The sequence below is a fragment of the Galeopterus variegatus genome, unplaced genomic scaffold (genome assembly GCF_000696425.1).
Source record: "Galeopterus variegatus unplaced genomic scaffold, G_variegatus-3.0.2 Scaffold922, whole genome shotgun sequence".
Lineage (NCBI taxonomy): Eukaryota > Metazoa > Chordata > Mammalia > Dermoptera > Cynocephalidae > Galeopterus > Galeopterus variegatus.
The window spans coordinates 137,750-149,823 of NW_007727033.1; the positions used below are offsets into that span (position 1 = coordinate 137,750).

Here is a 12,074-nt window from a genome sequence, read left to right on the forward strand (position 1 = left end):
CCATATACTGGGCTTCATCAATGAGGAAAATCAGTGGTGTTTCCCTCACTGCCTGGAAATAACGAAGAAACCATAACATCCTGTTATTAGAAATGAAGTCACCTGGTTTTCAAATCTACTGTGAATTTCCTATCAACAATTTAAATAAAATTTCAACACAGGCTGGAGTTTTTAGAGTAAAATGTATTCTAAGTTCAGGTAATATTTTACTTCATAAATATAAAATATACCCTGTATATCTAATTCCTAAAAATTCTGTACTGAGTTTCTTTGGAAAAGAAAATAATTAAAAAATGAAATAAGCATTAAAATATTCTCCAAATCAAACTTGAAGCTTTCAAATATTTCATTTTGGCAAAGGCTTCATCCTGTGTGGAAAATCATACTACTTTAAAAGAGCAATTTCTAAACCAGGCTGTACATCAGAATCACCTGGGAGTTCTTGCCAACACTACCAATTACCAGGCCACACTCGTGTAGACTTTAAAAAAATATATATTCACTTTTACCCACATTCCCAACTCTCATTCTACTCCCTGCTGCCTCAGGTGACCATTTTAATGTGTTTATTGTATAGCTTTTTGTTTGTATTGTTCTTATAAAATGTGCATTGTTCTTTTGTCAAATAAATTGTTTTTATGTAAATGCTACTGTATTACAGATCTAATTATTTCTCTCTTTTTTTAAAATTCAGGACTGTTTTTAAGATCATTCCATATTGCTGTTTTCATCTATTCCCTTACTTTTTTTTTCCTTTTTGTCTTTTTTCGTGACCAGTAACGGGATCCCAACCCTTGGTGCTGCGCCCGCACCGCGCTCAACCAGTGAGCGGACCGGTCTCTACATGGGATCCGAACCCTCGGCGGGAGCGCCACCACGCTCCCAAGCGCCGCACTCTACCGAGTGCACCACCGGGCCAGCCCTATTCCCTTACTTCTAACTTCTTTATTATTCTCCATCATGTTCATCCATGTGGTCATGCCTACACCTTCCTAGCCTCCACAAATACACACTGCAAAGAACATACTCCTTGGGATATACCCAAGAGTAAAATTGCTGGATCTAGAGGATGCATGTTATCAAAATTTGACTAATTACTTTTAGATTGCTTTCTAGAATGGATACATCAGTTTCTGTGCATACAGATTAAGTTCCTAAATATGTCATTAAGAAACATGATCAGGAAAGAGCCAAGACATTTTCTTGTATGCTATGCTGTGTTGTAGGACGAATCCAAGGTTAAAGATACAAACAATGAAGATCCACAAATAGGCAGGCCAAGAAATGCCTTAATCAAGGCGTGATGTGGATAGATTAAAATGAATATAAAACATCTCCACATATTGACAGTTAATGGTATGTAGCAAAAGTACCCACCTCATGAAGCACTTGAATAAAACACGTTTTAACCTTCTTTTGTCTGGCCAGGTCATCCATGTGTGAAACGTCGAAGGACAAGGGAAACTGATCAGGAAAATTATTATATATTAGCATTCAAAATGACAACCTAATAAAAATATGCAGGTTTTCCAAAGGGAGTTCTTAGAAAACCTGCATATACTATTCTATTTTGACTGAGAATAGGTTTCTGCATACTTGGGCATAGAGTTACAAGGGCCAATCCCACTAATGTTCAGAGGATGAGATTTAGTTTACTAAGGATTAGAGACAGATATCTATCTCCTTTCTCTACCAGACTCTGGAAAACCCTTAAAGGATTATGAGTAAGGAGTAATTTACAAGTTGGACTTAGCAATGTCACTTTGGGCAGCTCCAGTATCCCAGTTATGCCAAGAATATCAGGATGAATCTGTACATGAGACTTGCCAAAAAGAGATGCAGTAGACATTGCCTAACATTGTTTCCTGTGGTAAGCTGAGGCACATGAGCTACCACAGACCTAACAGCCAAAGTGAGATTACTGCTACGCCACATTAGCAAGGGCAGAGCACCAAGCAAAGCCCATCTTAAGAGAGGGCTATGCTGAAGGAATTGGACAGATTTCAGTGTTCTCTATTTTCCATTAAATACCATACTCTGCAGGCTGGGTAGATTAGAAGTGATGGAAGATGAATAAATGGAATTGTGGACCAGGGAATTTTTAGCCTTCAGTCTGTTGGGCACCAAATAAACACAGACCACTGGAAGCTTTTGAGGTTCTGATGCTGGCTCAAGTGATATATTCCATGGCTAGGGAAGAGGAAGGTAGGGTTACAGAATAAAAAACTGCAATTGACTCAAGAACACATAGATCTAATTCCTGGGGATATGTTACTGGTTAGGATCAACTTAATTTATTTAGCACTTTAAAATTTACAATGTATTCTCTTATATGCTACCTCCTTTAAGATTTATGCAAAGACCATACGAAGTACTATAATCGTCATTTCACAGATGAAAAAACTGACTAAGAGAGGCTAAGTGATTTGCTGCAGGACATTCAACTAGCAAATGTCAGAGTCAATCCTAGAATCCACTCACCTTAAAAAGGAGAAATATTGAGTTTTGGTGTCAGAGGGAATTCATATCTCAACCTTCCCATTACTATGTGTTCTTAGTGTGTGTGTGTTGTGTATATATACGTATGTGTGTGTATATGTATTGAATCATTATCTTTACATACCAGTATGTAAAGTTTATACCCACACACACACACACACACAGTATGTGTGTGTATATGTATTGAATCATTATCTTTACATACCAGTATGTAAAGTTTATACCCCCCCCCCACACACACACACACACACACACACACACACATATAAATATCCATATCCTAATTGTACATTGTATATATCTCCTAAGAGTATTGGATTAGAATAGACAATCCTTGACTATCCATAGAAAATAACAGTAACCCAATTCAGAAAGCCACTGCCTTCATTACCTTCACAAAGAAGAGGTCATTAAAAAGGCAGTGAAGTGGTTCTTCCACCATCCCACGGAGCTGTCTGTGTAGGTACTCTTGCCGGTAATAGGCTGGGCATGTATCAATCTCAAAGAAGATGGCCATGAGGGTCTGGATGGCATAGAAGCACTGCTTGGAATCTGCTTCTTTCAGCTTCAATGGCAACACCCTGGTGAATGTTACTATGGTCACTGGGAGTTCACTGACCCACACAGAGTTTACCTACTCGACCCAGTCCAAGGATGCTGGGCCTAATGACACAAGAGTCTCTACAACAAGGGGAAAAAGCCCCCAAAGAAGTAGGCTCTGAATAAGTCAGAAAGCAGGAGTCTTTACCTATGTCCTTTCTTCTGGGCCAGGAAGTTTATTTCAGCCAAGAGCTGGCTTTTTCCATAGCCTTTTCCACCTTCATATAGAACTGCTTGTCCCTTCTTTTGGTGCGAACACCCCCACCATGCCATTTGGAAGGCTTTCAGTTCTTTCTCCCGATCTGTAGAGAGACAGGAAGCACCTAACAATCCTGTGATTTTAGTAGATACTCTACTTATTTGAACTAATTTGCAAAGCTATTTCTCAGAATGGCTTTTTTCTTTCAGAATCTCTAGCAGAATCCCATTCTTTGACAGGGCTTCACATCTCTTTCTAGAAAATCAACTCTGGACTATACGGAAATGTGTACTGATCTTGAGGGTTTGTTCCAGAGACTAAGTAATAACCCTTAGAACAATAAAGCATCACATGGACATGGGAGCTACTATATCTTTAGTCTTTTTAAACAATTTCCATAATAATTTAGTCTTCAAAGTCTGTCACTGCTATGTAAAAATAATGAATCAATACATGTAAATTAAAATAAATATAAAAATAGGGAATATAAATGTGGGTGGCAACAGTCTTGGTGCTATCTTCAATGTTCTAAGGACAAGGACTTTCTCTCAAAAGATGATCCACAGCAAGTCGTTCAGACCTCAATAGCTGAATTTTGACTTATAAAGATTCTTACTAAATGTTGGGACTTCTCAGGCAAAGTGATAGGACTCCACCTGAAATCTGAACATTCAATATGGAAAAGAAATGATAAGTTATCTTCAAAACAAATATAAATTCACTAAGAAGTTTGTTCTCTATTTTTTAATAAATTTTAAAAGCATTTAGTCTTGCTGTCTGTTTTGTTTTCAAAATCATATTTAGTCAACTACAGCTGAAAAATATGATTTAAGTTAAACAAGAAAACTTACCTAAAAAAGGATAATTTTTATTTCTTTCTCTGGCCTGATATCTCTTCCCAAACATTCTGGGAAAAAGAACACAGGGAAATGTGTGTCTTAAAAATAGATACAGGAATAATTGTCCTCATAAGCAAGTACTTTGAAATAACTAAAGAGGTACAGAGTTCTGTATAAAAGGGTTTTTATAAATTAAAAATCGGTGAAGAGAGGGAGTGGAGAAGTATTACCGATTGTTCCAAGCTCAGGGAAGTAAATAAATTGTAAAGTACACAAAGAAAAAAGAACAAAGAACATCTCAATTACTGACCTATTGCTATTCTCTTCTTGTTGCTGAACAAGCAGTTCACTGAGGAACTAGCTGAAGAGCTAAACATAAATGCTAAAAATCTCAGACACTAACCCTCCACAGTGTTTCTTATTCCAGCATACCAGTACTAGCAGCATTTTTTCCTCCTGATTTCATACAGTCAAAAACTTACTATTCCTCTGTCCTGATTCTCTAAGAGATGAGAATGAACTGTCACACAATGATACTCACATACATCTTCTATGGCCAAGATATTCATACATCTTCCCTGGGTTGGAGATGTTTTTCATCATTTTCTCTGGGAGTTTCTTGAAGTTGTAAGCAGGTAGCATGGATCTTAGATATGTTACCTCATCACAGGACACCAAACCTGGATAAGCAGTTATCATTCTTGTCACGAGGCTCACTTTCGGGCCAATAACTATGTCAGGGGGACAGCAAAGAAAAGAGTGGAGAATTTTTGGACCACCTTCTCCACCTTCATCCCTTAAGTCACAGAGCTAACAGTCCAATGTCCTATTCTACCTGTATATTCGTGTCTTGCTACTGCCCCAACCATGCCACAGAACACTGGTCCATTGGTGATACTGATGGAAACAAGCCTGGGGGTCAGAAAAGCAACAATGGGTAAATACACAGCCAGAAGCCTCCAAGTCAGGCACTGGCTCTGCCTCTCCCTAGATCCAGAAGTCTAGTTTTCAGAGCTCAGAATGGAAGAGGCCAGAGGTTGCTGTCAGTCTATATCACATGATGGGTACAAAGTACTGAGGGAGACAACCAAAAGGAACAGAATGGTACCTCTACTTTAGGAGTTTTAGTTGGGGAGGTATTATTAGTAAAAAGATCTAAAAAAATCTTATAACTGTCTGATGCTGTATAGATGCTGTTTGAAGTACTTTCAAATTGATCACCTCAACTGATCCTTTGAGAGATAATTACCTGTATGGTAGGTAAGGCAAATCTTTTAACACCATTTGAGAAAAGTAAAAAACTGGAGAGGTTAATTAACTTTCCCAGAGTTATATAGCAAAAGTGAATAGTAGAGTCAGAATGAGAATCCACGCCTCCTGAATACTAGACCAATGTTATTTCTACTATACCACGCTGCCTTAGATAAAACCCTAAAATGAAAAGTAGATCAACAGATGTTAATACAGGGTTAATGGATCAAATAATGCTAGATTGTCATAGTAAAGGAATAATCACAATGTCAAGACTGCTGATGGAAGGCTTCCTGAAGCAAATTAATCTTTGGGATAAATTTTTTTATGAGTAATTTTTTTCATTCATTTGTGCATGCATACATTCATTCATTCAACAAGCACTGAGGAGTATGCACAGTAACAAGTACTTGGTTGGATGTTTAAAATATTGCCACAACATGGAAGAACCTGGAGAAACTTGTGATGAGTAAAATAAGCAAAGCACAGAGGGATAAATACTGCATGTGCTCACTCATATGTGGGAGCTAAGAGAGAAAGGAAGGAAGGAAAGAAAGACCACAGTAGTGCAGTGGTCTTACAGAGGGAGGGGACATTCCTAGGGCTACAAAGTGGAGTAGGGGGGAGACGAGGAGGGGGAGGGAGGTTGGGGGATAATTGGGTGGGAATATGGAGGGGGAGGGAGGTTGGGGGATAATTGGGTGGGAACATGGGGTACAAAAGTAATTTCTGGTAATGGGTATGCCGCCAGTATGAATCTGGCCCTCACATCATGGGCACAGGGAGGTGACAATTAGCTTTGTATCTCATGAATGTTCTTAAATTAAAAAAAAAAGTCAAATAAAAAAATCCCACCCCGAAGAAGTTCAGTCTGGGGAAAGGGTGGTAAGGATTGCAGGAGGTGAAGAGATTTATATGCCAGCAAGACAAATACTCCATATTAGAGATCAGTACAGCACATTAAAACAGAGCAAACAAAAGGGATGCACTAGCTCATACTGGAGAGTAGCGAAAGTATTCATAAAGAAGAGGACATTTGGTTGGACCTTGAAAGTTGAAGACAATGCTAAAGTGGGCAACAGAATTCTGTCCAATGAGAAAAGGCACACACTTCAAAAAGCCTGGTATGTTGTGAAAAACTAAGTATTTTAAGAGGGTTAGAGCACAGATGGTGTTTGGAGTAGTTAAAGGTAAAAAGTGGTCCTACCTAGGCTAGGGATGAAAAAGTGTTGGAGAGAGGTACAAATTATTCAAAAATAGGGCATACACTATTCTAGGTGAGGCAAAGGCTCAAAGGTGGCAATAAGCAATTCAAAGATAGAGAAAGAAGGTACAATGAGGCATAACTAGTCTCAAGCTAAATAAACAATTTTCAGTGATCAGAGAGAACATGAAAAGTGGCAATATTAGCTAACCCTATTGCCTCCTACACCACTAAAATTCTCCTGCTTTCCTTTAAGGACAGGATTGGGGGCTCTTCCATTCATTCACTGGGCCCACTGTCCCCAGGGTGAGTAAAAGAGACACTCAAGACAAGACCAGGCAGTTGGTTCTGCTGCCACACCAAGAGCAAGACTAAAAATCTTCTAATGTTTCATGATGCTTCCTTTCCCTAAAATGCCCTTTCCCACCTTCTCCAATTGCTGAACTACTTTTCTTCTCAACCTGGCTCAAAAGTTATCTTTATAGTCAAGATTTCTTTGGTACTTCTGGAAGAATTAGCTATATCTTCCCATACCATGTTGTTGCAGCTCCTACAGCATTTTATTCCTGCACTTAAATTTCATTGTATTAAAATCACTCATTTACTGAGCTGAGGAGGTAGTATCTTATTTCTCTTTATGTCCATAGCACAGTGCCTAGCTCATAGCTGTGGTCAAGGAATGTCTACTGAATAAATCTTTTATGAATGCCAGAAACTCAGCTGTCAACAAGACAATAATGAAACAAATAATACTTTTCTCACTTGGTTATTTCTTATTTCTTTCTATTGTATTATTTGTTTCCTCCATTCTACTTGACAGTCCATTTTCCGTTCTTCTTCTAAAAACTTTCTGCATTGATGAAGAATATATTTTTTAAATGAAATATGTAATTACAACTGAAGTATTTCTGGTACTGAAAAATCATAATGATGAAATTCTGAGACTGCATTCCTTAGGTCTCAAAAATATCCTGAAGACAGCACATTCAAGGCATAACAACAACAAGAAAATATCCTGAAGAAATACTCAGGGAATTATGTTCCCTCTAAATGAGGTGAAAATTGAAGGTATTTCTCAGATTAGAAAGAGGAACTTAGAAGACGACCCAAGGTGAAGAGGGCCTTTGAAAAAAGAAGACATGGAAGTTTTGGGTCTAGGTAAGAGATGATGTGATGCAGAGAGGCACTAGCAATGGTATCTGCTTCCAAGGCCACATAAGCACCTCTGAAACTTCAGCATCTGGTTAACATTTCCAAAAGTATGTTCCTCAGAACCCTAGTTCTTTTAGATGTTTATAGGAAATATAAATTTAATATAACATTTATAGGAAATATAAATTTAATATTTATTTAAATATAAATATAAATTTGGGAAATATTGAGTAAAACTAAATATAACAAATTTCTTTACCATAAGACTACTCAGAACCTTTGATATGTTAATATAATCGTAAACCTCTAAAAAGGAAATATAGTTTGTATTACTTCTCAAACATATTTGGCCACAAGAACCTTTTTTTCATGAGTATATTAATGTAGCAGTATTCTACCAAACACACTTTCCGAAACACTAAACTAGTGATTATCTTCAAGGAAAAAAAACCACTGACCTTGAAATCTAGCTTTCAGGTTCTGACATCCATTTGGCTTACCAACATAATCTCTTTGGATCTTAGTTTCTTTAAATTAAGAAGGCTCAGATTAGATGAACTCTAATATCTCATCTAGTTCATAACATCTATTATATTTTAAACTAAATAAGACTGAAATGACCAAGTTAAGGCCTAAGAGTCATTAAGGCATCCTTAATGGCAATGTAAGACAAATGCCACTTAATGCCAAAGAAATGACTATATCTTATACAAGAGTAAGGGCCAAGGGCAAGACCGTTGAAGGCCACAGGTCCATACAAAATTCAAGAAAAGAATAGAGGAGCACTGGGAGGGATGGCCTAGCATATCCATACTGGAGATGAGACTTGGGGGTAGGCTGTAGGAGTATCAACAGATCCCACCAAATCTGAAAGAAGTGTCAACACATATTTGCCTTGGGCTAAGAGTTTCAGTATCTATTAAATAATTGTAGCATCTTTCTTATCTGTAATATTAGGAACTGAACCAGATAACCTCTAAATTCAGTACTAACATTTTATATGTCTCTGCAATTATATCACATTAATAATATATGTGATCCTTTTAGGGGGCATTTGCATTTTACAAGAGGCAGCTGTGGGGTAATGAAACAACATAGGATTTGAAGATCAAAGATCTGGGTTTTATTAGTAGCTCTGCTATATGCTAGTAACTTCTCTTCTGTGGCCTTAGTTTCTTCATGTGTAAAAGAGGGATAACAATTTTCACACTGGTAACATATACTAAAGTATTCTATAAATGTTAGAGCATTATGTACATGTGTGACAATTTTTATTTATTTTGAATAAGTTACAGCAAGCAAACCAATCTTTGACTCAATGTTAACATTGGAAATAACTGTTTTTCAAATTCATTAATGTACATATTTTCCCCATAGCTTTCTACTATAAAAAAAGTCATTTTAGAAATTCCGACCAACTTTATTATAATGCAACTAGTGGCAAAATGGGTTTTTCTATACTTTTTTTGGGGGGGGCGGGCGGGGTGGCTGGCTAGTATGGGGATCTGAGAAAGCATTTTCTTTTCTTCCTCAGCGGCTGGCCAGCCAGTTCAAGAATCCAAACCCATGACCTTGGTGTTACAAGGCTGTGTTCTAGCCAACTGAGCTAATTAGCTACCCCTTTCTACACCTTCATTCGGGCTAGGTTTCTATAGAAGGTGATGGGGGTGGGGTGGATATGGAGGAAGGAGATCAGATCACTGTGAGGCCCAGATTAAACGATGGGATTCTGGGGAAGACCAAGAGTGAAAGCCAAGAAGGAGAGCATTATCCAGTTGTGGTTCCTTCCTATCTAGGTAATTCCCCCACCACTTCTCTCATCTTCCCTCTCAAAGACAAGCAGTCTTTGTTCTGCATCCTTTCCACATATGGGTATATTATTTGCTTTATATGAATTTACACATTTACTTGTTCCTTTGCAATGTTCTTGAATATCTTGCTATGTGTGTTCTGTTCCTCCTCCCTCTTCCCCCTCCTCTCATTAAATGGAAACTTATCTTTATTTCCCCTGGGTATCCAGTACAGAGTTTGGTATCTAGTGATTCCTTTCTTAATAGATCTTTGCTGAATTTCCTTAACCTGTGTTCCCCTCACCCCTGCCCCTTTAGGCAGATTCCCTCGACCCCTGTTATTTGTTACTGCCTCCTACCCTGCCTGAAGATCCCCCTGGACCCTGAGAAGCTCCTCTCTGCCCCACCTTTCTCCTCACTTGGTCTCAGCAAGATTCTCCCTGCAGAAGCTGAAGATGCTGAAAGAGCTTTCCAGGGCATGAGCACACTCATCTGGCTTCTTATCCCCAGGAAGGCCAAAAACACAGAGGAATATGCAACCCTGGGATAGATGACAAAAAAAAAAAGAGAAGTTTACCTGACGAAGGAATATGGCTTGCCTAAACTATACCAACTCCCCTGAATGATGCCAGAACCTATTTTGATTTGTTTTCTGTCGGGAATATAGAATTCTGCAAGATTCATGAAATGGACACTCTAGGCCACAACAACATGGGAATTCTCTTTTTTAAATCTTAACTAACCATTCAAAGATATAAAATTTAAAACATAAGAAAAGTTGAGACCAAGAACTTTTCAAAAATTTAATTTCTAGAGGGTTAGTTAGCTCAGTTGGTTAAAGCATGGTGCTGATGACACCAAGGTCCAGGGTACAGATCCCTGTACAGGCAAACCGTCCAAAAAAAAATGATTTCTGTGTAAACCTTGAGCTAAGTCTATCTGTTCACATTTTCTTTACCTATAACGTCAAATATTAAGATGCTGCTTTTTTTCAAGCTCCTCAATTATCTGAGAAAGATCTGATTACATTTACTTTACTAATAGAGCCAGTAAAAAACATTCTTTATGCTTTCAAAAGAATTTTCAACAGGAATTGAATCAAAAATAATATAGAGAGTAACCCTCAGTAACCCTGAAAATTAAGTTAACTAGAACACACCATTCCTTAGCTAACATTAGTTGAAGTTTTAATGTAATATAGCTTGTTACAAAATAAGTAGCAGGAAATCTGACTTTCGCTTGTGTTTTGTAGGAGATAAAATGGTCATACAAGACTATTATTTCTCACTCACCTTTAATGCGATGTGTCAAGTTCCCTCATACTTACTTTCTCCAAGATAGAGATCCGGCTCAGCTGGCCACCCCCTTTTTCAATGACTGTGGAGATGTGTAAGGCAGCCTCCTGGACAAGATGACACAAATGCAACATCTGTGCTGTCTTGTGGACCTCTAGGCTGACCAAAACCATGGTCACTGTACGTAACTCAGACACATACTCCATAGGTTGGCCTTCATCAATCTGCAAAGACACAGTGAATTACCTTGCCTGTACTGTCAACTCTCAGTATCGTGTTCAGGTATTTTAATTCTATATTTCATAGTGGGTATGAGAAAATAACCTATGGGTGTCAGGCAAAAACTTAAAAGAAAATTCAGATTCGAGAGGTATAGAAGATATACAAACCAGTGCACTTGGAATTAAAAGTCTTTAAACTTAATTCACTGATCAAATTTGTTGGGCTTTTATATTTTCTCTCCAAGAGTTAGTTTGATACGTTCAACTCCATCAGTAATTATATCTCTTACTGAGGGATTTACATATATTCATATATATACGATCAATCAATACATATTAAACAAGCATCTACTCTATACTTTGCTTACAGGTACTAAGTTCTTGAAGGACAAACTGAAAAACAAGCACGGCTTTTGCTTTTTAAGATTGAGAAATTTAACTAAAGGTATAAGACATGTTCATCACAGTAATTACTACCTTGGTGCAGATAGGGAAATCTGCTTGGATTATAATGGGGAACAGGAGATGAACTGGATCAATACAAAAAGGTTGTCATATATAAATGTACACGTATTTACACACACACAGTCTATATAATGATTCAAGAACTAGAAAACAACCTTCTTCAAAAGGTTTTTCATTATGTGCTTCTTCAGCATTTGCTCAAGTGCAGAGTCTGGATCCAATTCCAGTGCAGTTCTTAGAGTCTCTGAGGAAAGGAATACAAACAAAATTTCTCTGGCCATGTAGAAAATTAATCTTTAAAACTTTGAGCTTAGATAGAAAGGACAAAGTAACTTACCAGCACTTGTACGGTAATGTGGCAGATAATCGAGGCACTTGTCAAAATGCTCATCAAAATCAAATGGGTCAATGATTCGCATATCTCTTAACTACAGAAAAGAAACTGCTCAGTTCTGTGCCCATATACAACTTGATTACCACTGGTCCCTTAACAGAGGGGCTGAGGACTCTGTCTCCCTTCTTTACCCTTTATCTTTCCAGCCTTACTGTTCTGCCTCAT

At 37.8% G+C, this 12,074-nt stretch overlaps 1 long non-coding RNA gene across 1 annotated transcript; it reads right to left on the reverse strand.

The window, feature by feature from the left end:
* Positions 1–4,147: 4,147 nt before the first annotated feature.
* On the reverse strand, positions 4,148–10,028 carry LOC103591045. Its single transcript, XR_550529.1, has 3 exons — positions 9,942–10,028; positions 4,679–4,868; positions 4,148–4,205 (listed from the first exon to the last, which is right to left on the reverse strand). It is a non-coding gene; the product is annotated as an uncharacterized LOC103591045 (long non-coding RNA).
* Between the last annotated feature and the right edge of the window lie 2,046 nt (positions 10,029–12,074).